At 42.7% G+C, this 12723-nt stretch overlaps 2 protein-coding genes across 2 annotated transcripts in view; one reads left to right on the top strand and one right to left on the bottom strand.

Annotated features, from left to right (window-relative positions):
- TRPC5 (transient receptor potential cation channel subfamily C member 5) overlaps positions 1–12723 on the top strand; it is a 267909-nt gene that overhangs the window by 176050 nt on the left and 79136 nt on the right. The gene's annotated exons all lie outside the window — the stretch shown is intronic.
- The window catches only part of TRPC5OS (TRPC5 opposite strand), a 28495-nt gene that overhangs the window by 7381 nt on the left and 8391 nt on the right, over positions 1–12723 (bottom strand). The window contains exons 2-3 of the mRNA XM_045471375.1: positions 10673–10719; positions 725–813 (exon numbers count right to left, since the gene is read on the bottom strand). The gene's annotated coding sequence lies outside the window, so the exon portion shown is untranslated. The remainder of the gene's footprint in view (positions 1–724; positions 814–10672; positions 10720–12723) is intronic.

Raw genomic sequence — 12723 nt, 5'->3', positions numbered from 1 at the left:
TGTAAAAGGGTACAACCTCTTTGAAAATGTCTTGCAGTTTCTTATAAAACTAAGCAAGCACACACTTGATCCCAGCAATTCCACTCCAAGGTATTTACCCCAGCGAAATGAAATTCACAAAAAGACTTTCAGAAGAATGGTTATAGCAGCTTTATGCATAATAGTGCATAATAGCACAAAAAAACAGCTGTCAATCAAAAGGAGAACGGATGAACAAAATGTGGTATATTCGTACAATGTAATACCAATCAGCAAGAAAAAGAAAGCCAATATTGATAGGGACCACAGCATGAATGCATATCAAAAACATTATACTTAATGAAAGAAGTCAGACATGAAAGAATGCATGCTGTATGATTCCATTCATATGCAATCCTAGAGAATGCAAAATGATCTATGATGAAAAAAAAAACAGAATAGAGGTTGCATCTAGGGGAGCAGGAGCAAAATTTGCCTCACTCGGGCCAGACCTGACATCTCATTCTAAGCAGGGATAGAATTGAGAATTCTAAACAGGGATAGAATTGAGAATGTTAATCTCATTTGCCATCCCTGGAAACTGGCTGAAATCCAAGTTGACTGTGAGTCCTAAGGCAGAGGGATGGAGACATCCTGAGCAGTGCCCTCAGGGATCCTCATCATCTGTGAAAAGAAGTTTGTGTCCCATTTAATCTGCCCTTCCACTGACCTACTGAACTGGCCCAAACACTCATGAACTACTCACCTGTGATAGAGCCGAGATGGATGAGAAAGTCAAGGTTCTATGGAATGTTCTCTGGACGTTCACGTGGGATGCGAATGGTCCTGTCCGAACTAAGAAAGAAAACAAAACAAAAAGAAACTGCAAAATCAACAAGTAAAGATATCCCTGATCTGTGGAAACAAGAACAAGATGAACTAAAATTTCAAAGAGCACAGAACCCTTCCTAAATGACCTGGTATTCGAGAGTTTTTTTGCTTCACTGAGACGTCTGCTAATTCTGGGCAGAAGTTGAAGATGAGTTTTGTCCACAAGGCAGAGGGACTCGACAGTGGAAAAGGAAAATTCTGCATAACATTTGAGGTTAGTGTAATGGATTGGAAATTAGAGAAGCCTGAAATGCAGGGCTAGTTTTCTTCACCTGGAAGTCAGCTGAATTAGGCTCCTTTCCGAGCAGGGAAAAGCTGGGTGGAATTTCCCACAGTCTCATGGTACTTCAGAGACAAATTCTCACTCGAGGGAAGGGGACTGCCACAAAGCACACTACCAGTGCCTCCTTCAAAATGTTGCCTAGATTTTGAAACTGTGAGGGCATGGGGTGGCTAATGAGTCAAGAAGCTCAAAACCGTCCCCAAAGAGCACTCTGGATAAAGAGATTCTAAAATATTCAAGGAGGGGTGCCTGGGTGGCTCAGTCGGTTGAGCATCTGACTCTTGATTTCAGCTCAGGTCATGATCCCAGGATCGTGGGATTGAGCCCCGCGTCAGGTTCCACCCTGAGCATGGAGCCTGCTTACGATTCTCTCTCTCTCTCTGCCCCCCTTCCCTGCCTGCTCTCTCCCTCTCTAAAACAAAATAAAATTAGAATAGAAAAAATAAAATAAAATAAAATAAAACATACAAGGGTATACTTAGGGCTTAGTAGAGCCAAAACATCTTGAAGAAGAACAAAATTGGAAGACATATACTATCAGATATCAAAGCTAGTTTTACAGCTACATAATTTTAACAGCATGGTACTAGCACAGGGACAAAGAAATCAATAGAAGCATGACCCTTACCTCACATCACATACCAAAATTGAAAATAATTGTAAATGGATCCTAGACCTAAATATGAACGATAAAACAAGAAATCTTCAAGATCAAACTGTAAACAAATATCTTCATGACCGTGGTAAGCAAAGATTTCTTACCCGACACAAGAAAACATGAACTAGGAAAGAAGACTGATAAATTGGATTTCATAAAAATGAAGCACTTCCATTTATTACAAGACACCTTAAGAGGGTGAAAAGGCCAATCACAGACCGGGAAAAAATATTCACAATAAGTACACATAATGAAAGGCTCGTATCCAGTATATACATATATTTTTATACTCTTTCAAATCAGTAAGAAAAAGAGAGAATCCGTGTTTTAAAGAGAATCCGTGTTTTAATGTTATAAGAATTAAATGGCACCTGAGAGAAGAGAACATCCGAATGACCCACAAGCATATGAGTAGGTTTTCATTACTGCTCATCAGAAAAATGCAAATTGAAACCACAATAGGACACACAGAAGCCTACCAGAATATTTAGGTTTGAAAAAAAAACTTAACAATACCAAGCATTGAGAAGAACATGCATTGGAACCCTCATACATTGTTGGTAAAAGTGTTAACTGGTACAACTACTTTAGAAAACTACTAAAACCGGGGCACCTGGGTGGCTCAGTCGTCTGAGTTCCGCTCAGAGGTCATGATCTCGCGGCTCGTGGGTTCGAGCCCCTCATCAGGCTCTGTGCTGACAGCTAGGAGCCTGGAGGCTGCTTCAGATTCTGTGTCTCCCCCTCTCTCTGTCCTTCCCCTGCTCACACCTGTCTGTCTTCCAAAAAAAAACATGAAAAAACTGAAAAAAAAAAAACTACTAAAACCAAACATACCTCTATTGCATGACCTTGCAATTCTATTCCTAAGTATACAGCCAAAAGAAAAGTGTACAAATGTCCACAAAAATGCACGGACAAGAATGTGGAAAGACACCAGATGTATAAAAGTGCATATTGTATAAGTCCATTTACATGAAATTTTAAAACAGGCAAACAAATCTATGGAATGGAAGTAAACGAAGTAGTTACCTTTGGGTGGGAGGATACTGACTAGCAAGGGATATGAAAACGCTTTCTAAGGTTCTGGAAAGGTTCTGTGTCATGATGTGATGATATATGTTTAATTTTTTTTAGTGTTTATTTTTGAGAGAGAGAGAGCATGAGGAGGGGCAGAGAGAGGGAGACACAGAATCCGAAGCAGACTCCAGGCTCTGAGCTGTCAGCACAGAGCCCAATGCGGGGCTTGAACTCACAAACCCGTGAGATCATGACCTGAGCTGAAGTCGGATGTTTAACCAACTGAACCACCCAAGCGCCCCTGATTATATATGTTTAAAAAAACCATTCAGCTGGGGACGCCTGGCTGGCTCAGTCAGAGGAGCATGAGACTCTTGATCTCAGGATCATAAGTTCAAGCCCCACGTTGGGTGGAGAGATTACTTAAATAAGTATTTTTAAAAAACACAAAAAAAAATCAGCTGCACCCTTAAAATTTGTGTACTTCACCATATGTATGTTATATCTCAAAAAATTGTTTTACTTTTAATTTCAGGTCTCTTTCCTATAACACCAGTAAGGACAGCAAGACAGTGATGAGGGTCTCGCCAGGGTTTAGCAAGCCAGTCATCACAGCCAATGAAAATGGAGTGAAGTCCGAAGGTACAGAGAAGGGTCCTCATGTCAGTGCTTAGTAAACCAAGAGAGCTTTATAGCGAGATGGAGTTATAAATTGACATAAGATGACATAACCCACATCTTACAGAAAGACAGCTAAGGGCAGAGGCCATGCTAGCCATCTGATAGCTAGGGTCTTTAACCCCACAGGTTTTTATTCATCTCACTCTTACGACATTTTTGTCAGCCTAACGAATCAACAGCCATCATTTTTCTTTTAGCTGATAGTCCTACCCTGCTATTTTGTGATGCTCATAACTAGCAAACCGGCAATAAGTGTCTAACAGGAGGATGGAAAAGGAGCAAAGGAATCCAAGTCCTCTGGGTCTATGTTTATAGTTGATAAGCTTCTCTGCATCAGGCAAGGTAAATTAGTTCATAGCCAAGGGGAACAGAGGCAGCTATGTGGGAGAGATTAAAATGTGCCTTTGGTGAGTGTAGGTGCCAGGTTCCTATCTACGAACAGTAAACTTGTATTATTTTAAATTTTTTTAATGTTTATTTATTTTTGAGAGAGAAAGACAGAGCACGGGCGGGGGAGGGGCAGAGAGTGGGGAGACACAGAATCCGAAGCAGGCTCCAGGCTCCAAGCTGTCAGCACAGAGCCTGATGCGGGGCTCAAACCCACAAACTGTGAGATCGTGACCTGAGGCGAAGTCTGATGCTTAACTGACTGAGCCACCCAGGGGCCCCTGAACAGTAAATTTTTTCCTAATGTTTTCTTCTCTGGTGCTACAGTACCATTTGGATACATGCATTCAATATAGATTAAAAAAAAAAAAAAAAGCACCCCCTCAGACATTACTTCTCATTGCTTTCCTCCCCACTCCTGAGGAAACATCAAGAGGTCCTTGTCCCCAAAAGTCAAATTTTATAATTTTGACATAGCTGGTGCTCTCTGGGGGCGACAATGAACAGCACGACAGTATTTACCCTTTAAACTCCTTTTTTAAAAAGCAACAAACCTTTGCCTTTAAAAAAAAAAAACTGTGTGCAATAAGGCATTTGCCTGTTATAGGATCTGACATTTAAAATCCCCATGAACCATCTTTAATTTATCAAGAGAGAAAGGAAAGGATTGTGCAGCTGAGGAGCTAAACATGGTCCCTTCTTGAAAATATATGAAAAATTCAAAACAGAAACTGGAAAAAGGAGGGAGTAGGAAATGTCCTTATGGTCAATTTAAACTGAAGTCTACTGAATTTCTTTCCTCCTCCTCCAAATTTGCTCACTGCTGCAGAGAGAATCACAAATTCTTGCTTACCCTTCAGAAAGACGACTTAGTCACCGGAGAAAAACAACCACTTTTGAAACTTATCTCTTCGTTATTTTCCTAGACAGACAAATAGCTTCCTCAAAACACTATTCAAACGTGAAAACAGGCCCCCCCATCTTGACTTGGTGGGACCCTGCAGAGGCTTGTCCCTGAATCTTGGCTGTTGTGAGAAGCCCCCAGGCCCCCCAGAGAGCCTGAAAGGAGCTGTAATACTTCTCAAAAGATTCTTGGCTTTCAAATATTATCAGTGCAGAGGACAGGGTCTAAAGTAAGGAAAATAAAAACAAAACTTGGGAGTAACAGGAAAAGGGATTCTATTTCCACATCTTTCCCCAGATTTGTAAGAAGGAAAAAGGCAAATTGTTTTTGTTTGTTTACTTGTGTATTTTCTTTGGGAGAGACAGTAAAATGATGCCAGTGGTTGTAAGGGTAGGATCTGTGTCAAACAGGTCTATGTTTGAATCTCAACTTTTCTACTTACTAACTGGAAGGTTGCTCAACTCCTCTGCCTTAGTTTCCTCAAAATGAAGGTAATAACAGTTGTGAGAATGAGAGGAGTTCATACATGCAATGAGTTTAGAATGGTGCCTGGTGTATAGTAAGCTCTTAATAAATGCTAGCTAATATAATTGTTCTGGAGAAATTCCAGGATCCAGGAAACAGTGTGTGGTGCATCCTGAGTACTGTCTAGTGACCCCTGGAAGGTAGGAGGGGAGATAGCTGCAGGTATTACAAAAACTAGAAGGAGGGAACCCGGGTGGCTCAGTCAGTTGAGCATCTGACTCTTGATTTCCGCTCAGGTCACGATCCCAGGGTCGTGGGATCGAGACTCATGTCCGGCTCTATGCCGACTGTGAAACCTGCTCGGGATTCTCTCTCACCCACTCTCTCTGCCCCTCTCCTCCACTTATGCACTCTCTCTTTTTCTTTCTAAAATAAAAAAAATAATAATAAAAATAAAAACTGGAAGGAAGTACCAGATTTATCTCATAGATAGAACTGACATGACTTTGAACTTGGGTAAAGATATGAGAAAGCAGGACTGTCTTGTAACTGTTGCTCCCACCTAACCCTTTCAGGAGACCTGAGACCAATCAGGTAGGGAATCCTTGAGGATTAGTGGATCTTCCTAGCCTAACTCCTTCTTGCCTTTGAAGCACGTGCTTACTCTGGCTTCTAGCTCTGGCTGGTAAAAGCTGGCTACACATCAGACTGCTCACTGGCTATTATTCCTCCAGTGTATTTGCCAGCTGTGTGGAGAAGTCCCTCCACTTGACCTTATGGCAATGAATCTTTCAAAACATTAACTAGCGATTCCTTGGAAACACTTGGAAAGTGATTGGCAAAGTCTAAGGCAAGATAATGACGGCCATTACCCCGTGTCTGGCCTGACTTCACCTGAACCAGCCCAGACTTCCAGATCTTCTCATGTGAATCATTTGGGTGAGAAAGAGGGCATGATATATATATATATATATATATGAATATATTTGTATACTTTTTATCCTCTACCATCCTAGCTTGGATTTAGCCCTGAGTTCCAAGAATACTTCTCAGAAGTTTGACACAAGCAAAACTAAGCACCAGTCAGGGCCTCCTCTCTGTTTCTGTGGCAAATGCCAGCTTGCCAGAAGAGACCCGATTCATTTCTTTTTCCACCTGGAAAAAAGATCAGAGGTCATATAGTTCTTCCTGCTGCCTGAAAACGTGCTTACTGCTTATCCATCAAAGGAAGAGTGTTTCTGTTTTTAAGGATCTCAAGATAAGAATCCATAACCTCCCTTGGCAGTTCATTCCAGTGTTTCATGGTTTCCTTCTACTGCTAATTACATCCCCAGCACCTTCACATACATTAATTTATTTAATCCTGAAAACATCCTGTGCAATAAGGATTATTCCTTTTCTTACGACTGAGGAAGTGAAAGACCCAAAGATGATAAGTGAGTTGCCGGGATTACCCAGCTGGTTAGTAGCAGAGCAAGAGTAAGAATCTGATTCTTTGCTCTCTCGACCCTCTGTGCTGTCCCTTACACTGGGGTCTACCTAGTAATGCTCTGGGAGGAGCTCCCAATCACCAGCAGAATAAGAAGCAGTTAAGAAGGCAACAAGAACACAAGATGGCCGTGGTGGGTGGCTGACCAAGTGGCTCAGAGGACACAAGTCCCCTTGAGGAGAACCATTTCATTGTCCTCATCCTTATATACAATTGTTCCCAGGCTGCACCTACAGTTAGAACACTCTAGTGAAAAGGAAAGATGCCAAAAACCTAAAGGAACAGTAAAATCACCCAAAGACCATATACTGATCCATGGAAATAAAAAAATAACACTTCTCCATTTTTGACCTCTGAGACAGATATAATCAGAATAAATCGGAGGAAGGGAGGCAGAGAAGATGCCTCTTAATATCCTATAAAGAAAAATGCTTTGCCCTCGGGCATGAATTTCTTATTTCCTTTGCCTCTGAAGATTTCAAACCTCCACCACTCGAGGTTCCCAAAGGGGCCAAAGGTTAGCATTTTAAACATGGGTGAATAGTTCATCCCATTATCTATATGCTTGGCACTCAGGAAAGTACATCAGGGCCACAGCTCTTTGGTCTGGCAAGAGCCCTCCCAATATGAGACCAGCCTGCTGCTCAAGTGAAAGCGAAAGGCTGGATGAAGTTGCCCTTTCAGGATCACTCACGGAATTCCCTTTTTAATATTAGCTAGAGACAAGGGAATCTCAAGGCACGCTTGCTCGATATTACCAGGTTAAATATTTCTGTTCTAAAACACACACTTTTCATTAAATATAATGGCTACTCCACTTAAGTACCCTTGTCCAGGTCCCCAGTGGCTTCCACACTTGACATGGCTGATCACTCCCCAAGTCGTCCTCTTCTCCACTGATAGCTACTTCCTTGATGATCTCCTACAGGCTGTAAATAACGCCTATATGCAGATGACTCCCAAGTTTATTTAGCTACTTCAGACTCTTCTCCAGAATTTCATCCTTGTATATCTAATTGCCTTCACATGTGGTATCTAAAACTCAGTATCCCCAAAACTGGATCCTTGGTCTTCCCTCCAAAACCTACTCTACCTATAGCCTTCTCCAGGTCAGTAGATGGCAAGTCTATCCTTCTAACTACTCAGGCTAAAAAATCTTGAGTTTATCTTTGACTCCATTCTTTCCCCCACAGTCCACAGCCAACATCCTTTTGGTCCTACCTTCAAAATATTTTATTTTAAATAATTTTATTTTAAATAAAATCTAGGGGTGCCTGGGTGGCTCAGTCGGTTAAGGGTCTGACCTCGGCTCAGGTCCTGATCTCACGCTTCGTGGGTTGGAGCCCCGCGTCGGGTTCTGTGCTGACAGCTCGGAGCCTGGAGCCTGCTTCGGATTCTGTGTCTCCTTCCCTCTGCCCCTCCCCTCCTTGTGCTCTGTCTCTCAAAAATACACATTAAAAAAAATTAAATATATATATTCAAAATCTAATAACTTGTCATTGTCAACCACCACCATATACCTCTCACCTTGCTTATTTCGACAGCCTCCTGAGAGGATGTCCTGCACCTCTCTCCAGTCTCTTCTCAACACGACAGCCAGAGTGATCTCTTTAAAATACAAGTCACACCATATCTCTCCTCCTCTAATGGCTCTGCGTTTCCCTCAGACTAAAGAGAGCCCAGATCCTTATAATGGCCTGCGTGGCCCTCCCAGATGTAACCTGCAACTTCATTTCTACTTCTCTCCCCCTCCCTCTCTTCCAGCCCCTCTGGCCACTCTGCCATTCCCCAAACTCTCCCAGCCCACTTCCTCCGTAGGCACTTTGCACTGGCTGTTCCTTCCGCCTTCTCAGGTCAGGTATCTGAATGACCAAATTCCTCACCCCCTTCAAACCCTTTGCTTACGTCTCACCTCCTCAGTGAGCACTACACATGCCACCCTTTTAAAAATTTAACTTCCCCTCCCCCACCTGGCATGCCTGGGTCTTCCTTATTCCTTATTCTGTTCTATTTTTTCACGGTTCTTATAACGTATCACTTTCTATACATACCGTACAGCTTACTTATTTATCATGATTATTATTTTTTTAATGGCTCCCCTCTCTAGAAGGTAAACCCCAACAGGACAGTGATCTCTGTTTTGTTTAAGGGTGCCTAGTGGGTACTTGATAAATAGTTGTTGAGTGAATAACAGGACTAATAATCTTTTAACATTTTTATAGGACTTTATACTTTTTCTATGTTTTCACATTATTATTTCGTCATCTGATCTTCACGGTTACCGTATAGCATAGACAAGGGCAACACAGAGTTTATTGCCTCCATTTTACATTTAGGAAAATTGACATCCAGAGAGTGAAGACGATGTCACATAGCTGGAATGTGATAGAATCAGAAACCTAGTTCTCTGCTCTTTTTCCATAGCCTCCAACGTTACATTGCAGAGCCCCCAGTCCTCAAGGAAAGGCCTTCCAGATCTTTTGTTAGGAGAGAGATATGCCCTGCCTATGCCACAATGCCTTGAAGCTAAATGTGTTTCACCAGCTCATGGAGATACAAACACATGAAGTCATCTAAAGACCTGAGTTCATGTGGGGAAGCACCATGTGAATGTCAGAGAAAATAATGCCATTCCCAAATGGCGCTCTCTTCGAGAAAGAAAGCAACGTTTGAATCTCCCAGCTGCTCAGCGGAATAAATCATTTGTTTCTTGCTAACCAGCTCTGTCTTCCTCTCGCATGAGACAGTAAACCAAATCGTTCTCCAAAGCAACTTAACCGCAGAAAGCAGGAAATCCCAGTCCAAGAAAGCATCTGCTACCAAAAGTGCATCCGAGTGGCCTCGTCCACAGTGCCACCATCCAAGCCACCGATCACCCACGTTGAAAGCTCTCACCCTCTATCACTGCCACACAAGAAGAATGGAGGCTGTCTCTTTAAATGTACCACTGAAGAGGAAGCTGGTGTTGCCTTGGCAGAGGTGGGGGGAACAGGATACTTCATGCTTGGCACATTGCTACCATTGGCATCCAATCCAGAAGCTGCTACATTCTGCGGGGGTGGCAACTATTTTGTCCTCAGGATAACATAGTGGAAGATACAGCTATATTTACATACAGGCTTTTTCACAGAGACACCTGTCACCCCTGGTAGGCTTACAGGAGGCAACAGAAATGGCACAGCCGGGAAAAGGCAAGCCAAGTTCTCAGTGCCTTCTGGCAGCTGAATCCACAGTAACGGAGAGGGAGGCCTGATCTCTTTCCCTAGTCCCCAAAATGTCATTACGACATGGATGCATCAAGTCGCCCTCCCAAGAATTACTGAGCAGACCAAGTTTACCTTCAGTGTCTCCATCCTTTGATCACAGCAGGTCAAGTACTTGAGGCTTGACTCTACTACCAAAGTCAGCTCTGCTGCCAGACTCAACAAACACCCCCTGATGAGACGACAAGCATCAGTTCAATAAATAAACCTCAGGCTGAAACCGGAAGTGTCACTGCGAGTACAGCCTACCAAATGCCTGAGGGACTTCAGATAATAGACGTAGGTAAGCACCTCTGACACCTGACAGACACGTACTGAAGTGTTTGACACTGAGGAAGGAGGGAGGGTGGAGGAAAAAGCGAGGTTATTTTTTTTTTAAAATTTTTTTTTCAACGTTTATTTATTTTTGGGACAGAGAGAGACAGAGCATGAATGGGGGAGGGGCAGAGAGAGAGGGAGACACAGAATCAGAAACAGGCTCCAGGCTCTGAGCCATCAGCCCAGAGCCTGACGCGGGGCTCGAACTCACGGACGGCGAGATCGTGACCTGGCTGAAGTCGGACGCTTAACCGACTGCGCCACCCAGGCGCCCCAAAAGCGAGGTTATTTTTAAAGGGGAAAGAAAAAGAGATTCGGAGGCAGAAGAAACTGAGTTCAAGTTTAAAAGGTTTCTTACCTTGGGCAGGCCACTTCAGCTCACAATAGATAACTTACTTTCCTGATCTGAAAAATAAGGATGATGATAACACGTTGAGCAAGTATTACTTTTGTAACTTAGACAACTGTTAATTATGGGGAGATGCCCCTTTGCCATAGCTTAAACAAAAGAACAACCTGACTTTTGAATTCAAACATTTTGAATTTTGATTTCAACTCTGCCTTTGACACTGACCGGACGGCATCAAGGAAGGCACTTCCCTGTAAACTGGAATTTATTCCTCTGTGTATTAGGGATGATGATAACAACCATCTCAAACAGATGCGCTAATAATCAAATGAAATGATGTTGAAAATCTGTTTTGTAAACTATAAACTAAAACTATACACTACAACTATGTTTTGTAAATTCCAAGGCAAAGAAAAGTTGTTTTTAAAGACCCTGACTACAGCGACCAATCAGTCTGGTTTACCAGAGGCTAAGGGATTTTCTAGGACCCAGAACTTTGCTAAATATGGAAAGTCTTGGGCAAACTGGTATAAATTGGTTACGTTAGTCTTGACTAGCCTTGAACAAAGTGAAGGCCTAAATAGGCCTTAACTGGGATGACTAGGCCTTAACTAGATGTAGGCCCTGGTTTCCCCATAACTAAACTCTAACTAGGCATTAACTAGGCCTAGGCCCCGGCTTAGACTTAACTACACTCTGATTAGGACAAAGCTAAGTTTAGCCCCTTCTGGGCTTTAACTGGGTTAAATAGACCTTAAACAGACTCAGGCCCTTGTTATGCCTTAAATGAGACTCTGGCTATCTATGTCTTCTCTAGACTTAGGTCCTGGCTGCGCCCTAACTACACTCTGACTATATGTTAATGAGACTTGGTCCGTGGCTAGGCTAAATGGGCTCTGACTAGGCTGATTAAGTCTTAGCGGGGCTTAGGAACTTGATATCCCTTAACTGGACTCTGACTGTGGCTTCCCTAGGCCTTAATTAGACTCCAACGACACCTTGACTATACTTTGACCCTGGCTAGGATTTAAATAGGTTCTAGCTAGGCCTAAACTATGTTTATGTGGGCTGGCTAGTCTTTAACCAGTCTTAGGCTCTGACTGGGCCTGAACTGAATGAACCCTAAGCCTCAGATGAGCCCTGACTAGGCCTTAACTGAGCTGATGAAGCCTCAACTGGGCTTTGGCCCTAGCTGGGCCTTAAATAAACTCACTAGGCCTTAAGTTGACAAACTATCCCTTAACTAGTCTCAGGCTCTTGCTATACATTTACTAGACTCTTCGGTTCTGAATAAACCTTCACTGGGCTCTGACTAGGCCTGAACTAGGCTTTACCCCTAGTTAGGCCTCAACTGGGCTGGCTAGCTTTTAACTAGGTTTGGGTTCTCTGAATACCTTAACAAGACTGACTAGGCCTTACTAGGTTCTGACTAGGTTTGAATAACCTTAGGCCCTGGATCTGTCTCAAGTAGTTTCTGACTGAAACTTAAATAGAATTTGGCCCTAACTGGTCTCTGACTAAACAAAAACTAGGCTTAATCCACAGCTAGTCCTTTTCATACTCTGAGGAGATCTTACACCATGTTGGTTAGCTTTTAACTAGGCTTAGGCCCTGCCTATATCTTAACAGACCTCTGGGTAGGCCTTGACTAAGCTTAGGCCCTGGCTATACCTTAACTTGTTTCTGACTAATATTTAACTAAGGTTACGCTTTATCTGGGCTCTGGACAGACCTTAAATAGGCATAAACACTGACAAGGCTTTAACTAGAGTTTAACAAAATCTAAACTAGGCTTACATCCTGGCTGGGCATTCACTGGGCTCTAACACTCAACTAGGCTGAAGCCCTGACTAGAACTTAACTAGCTCTGATTATAGTTTAGGTTTCGACCCTAGCTAAGTCTTAACTAAGCTCTGACTAGAACTAAACTTTTTTTTATCCCCTTACTAGGACCTAAATAGACTAGGACTAGGACTTAACTAGGCTTCGGTCCTAGCTAGGCCTTACCTGGTGTTTGCCTGGACCTAAACTAGGCTAGGGCACTGATTGTGCTTTGACAA

The sequence above is a fragment of the Leopardus geoffroyi genome, chromosome X (assembly GCF_018350155.1).
Source record: "Leopardus geoffroyi isolate Oge1 chromosome X, O.geoffroyi_Oge1_pat1.0, whole genome shotgun sequence".
NCBI lineage: Eukaryota > Metazoa > Chordata > Mammalia > Carnivora > Felidae > Leopardus > Leopardus geoffroyi.
The sequence above is the reverse complement of the archived record's forward strand: the minus strand, read 5'-3'. Positions and strand labels throughout refer to the sequence as shown.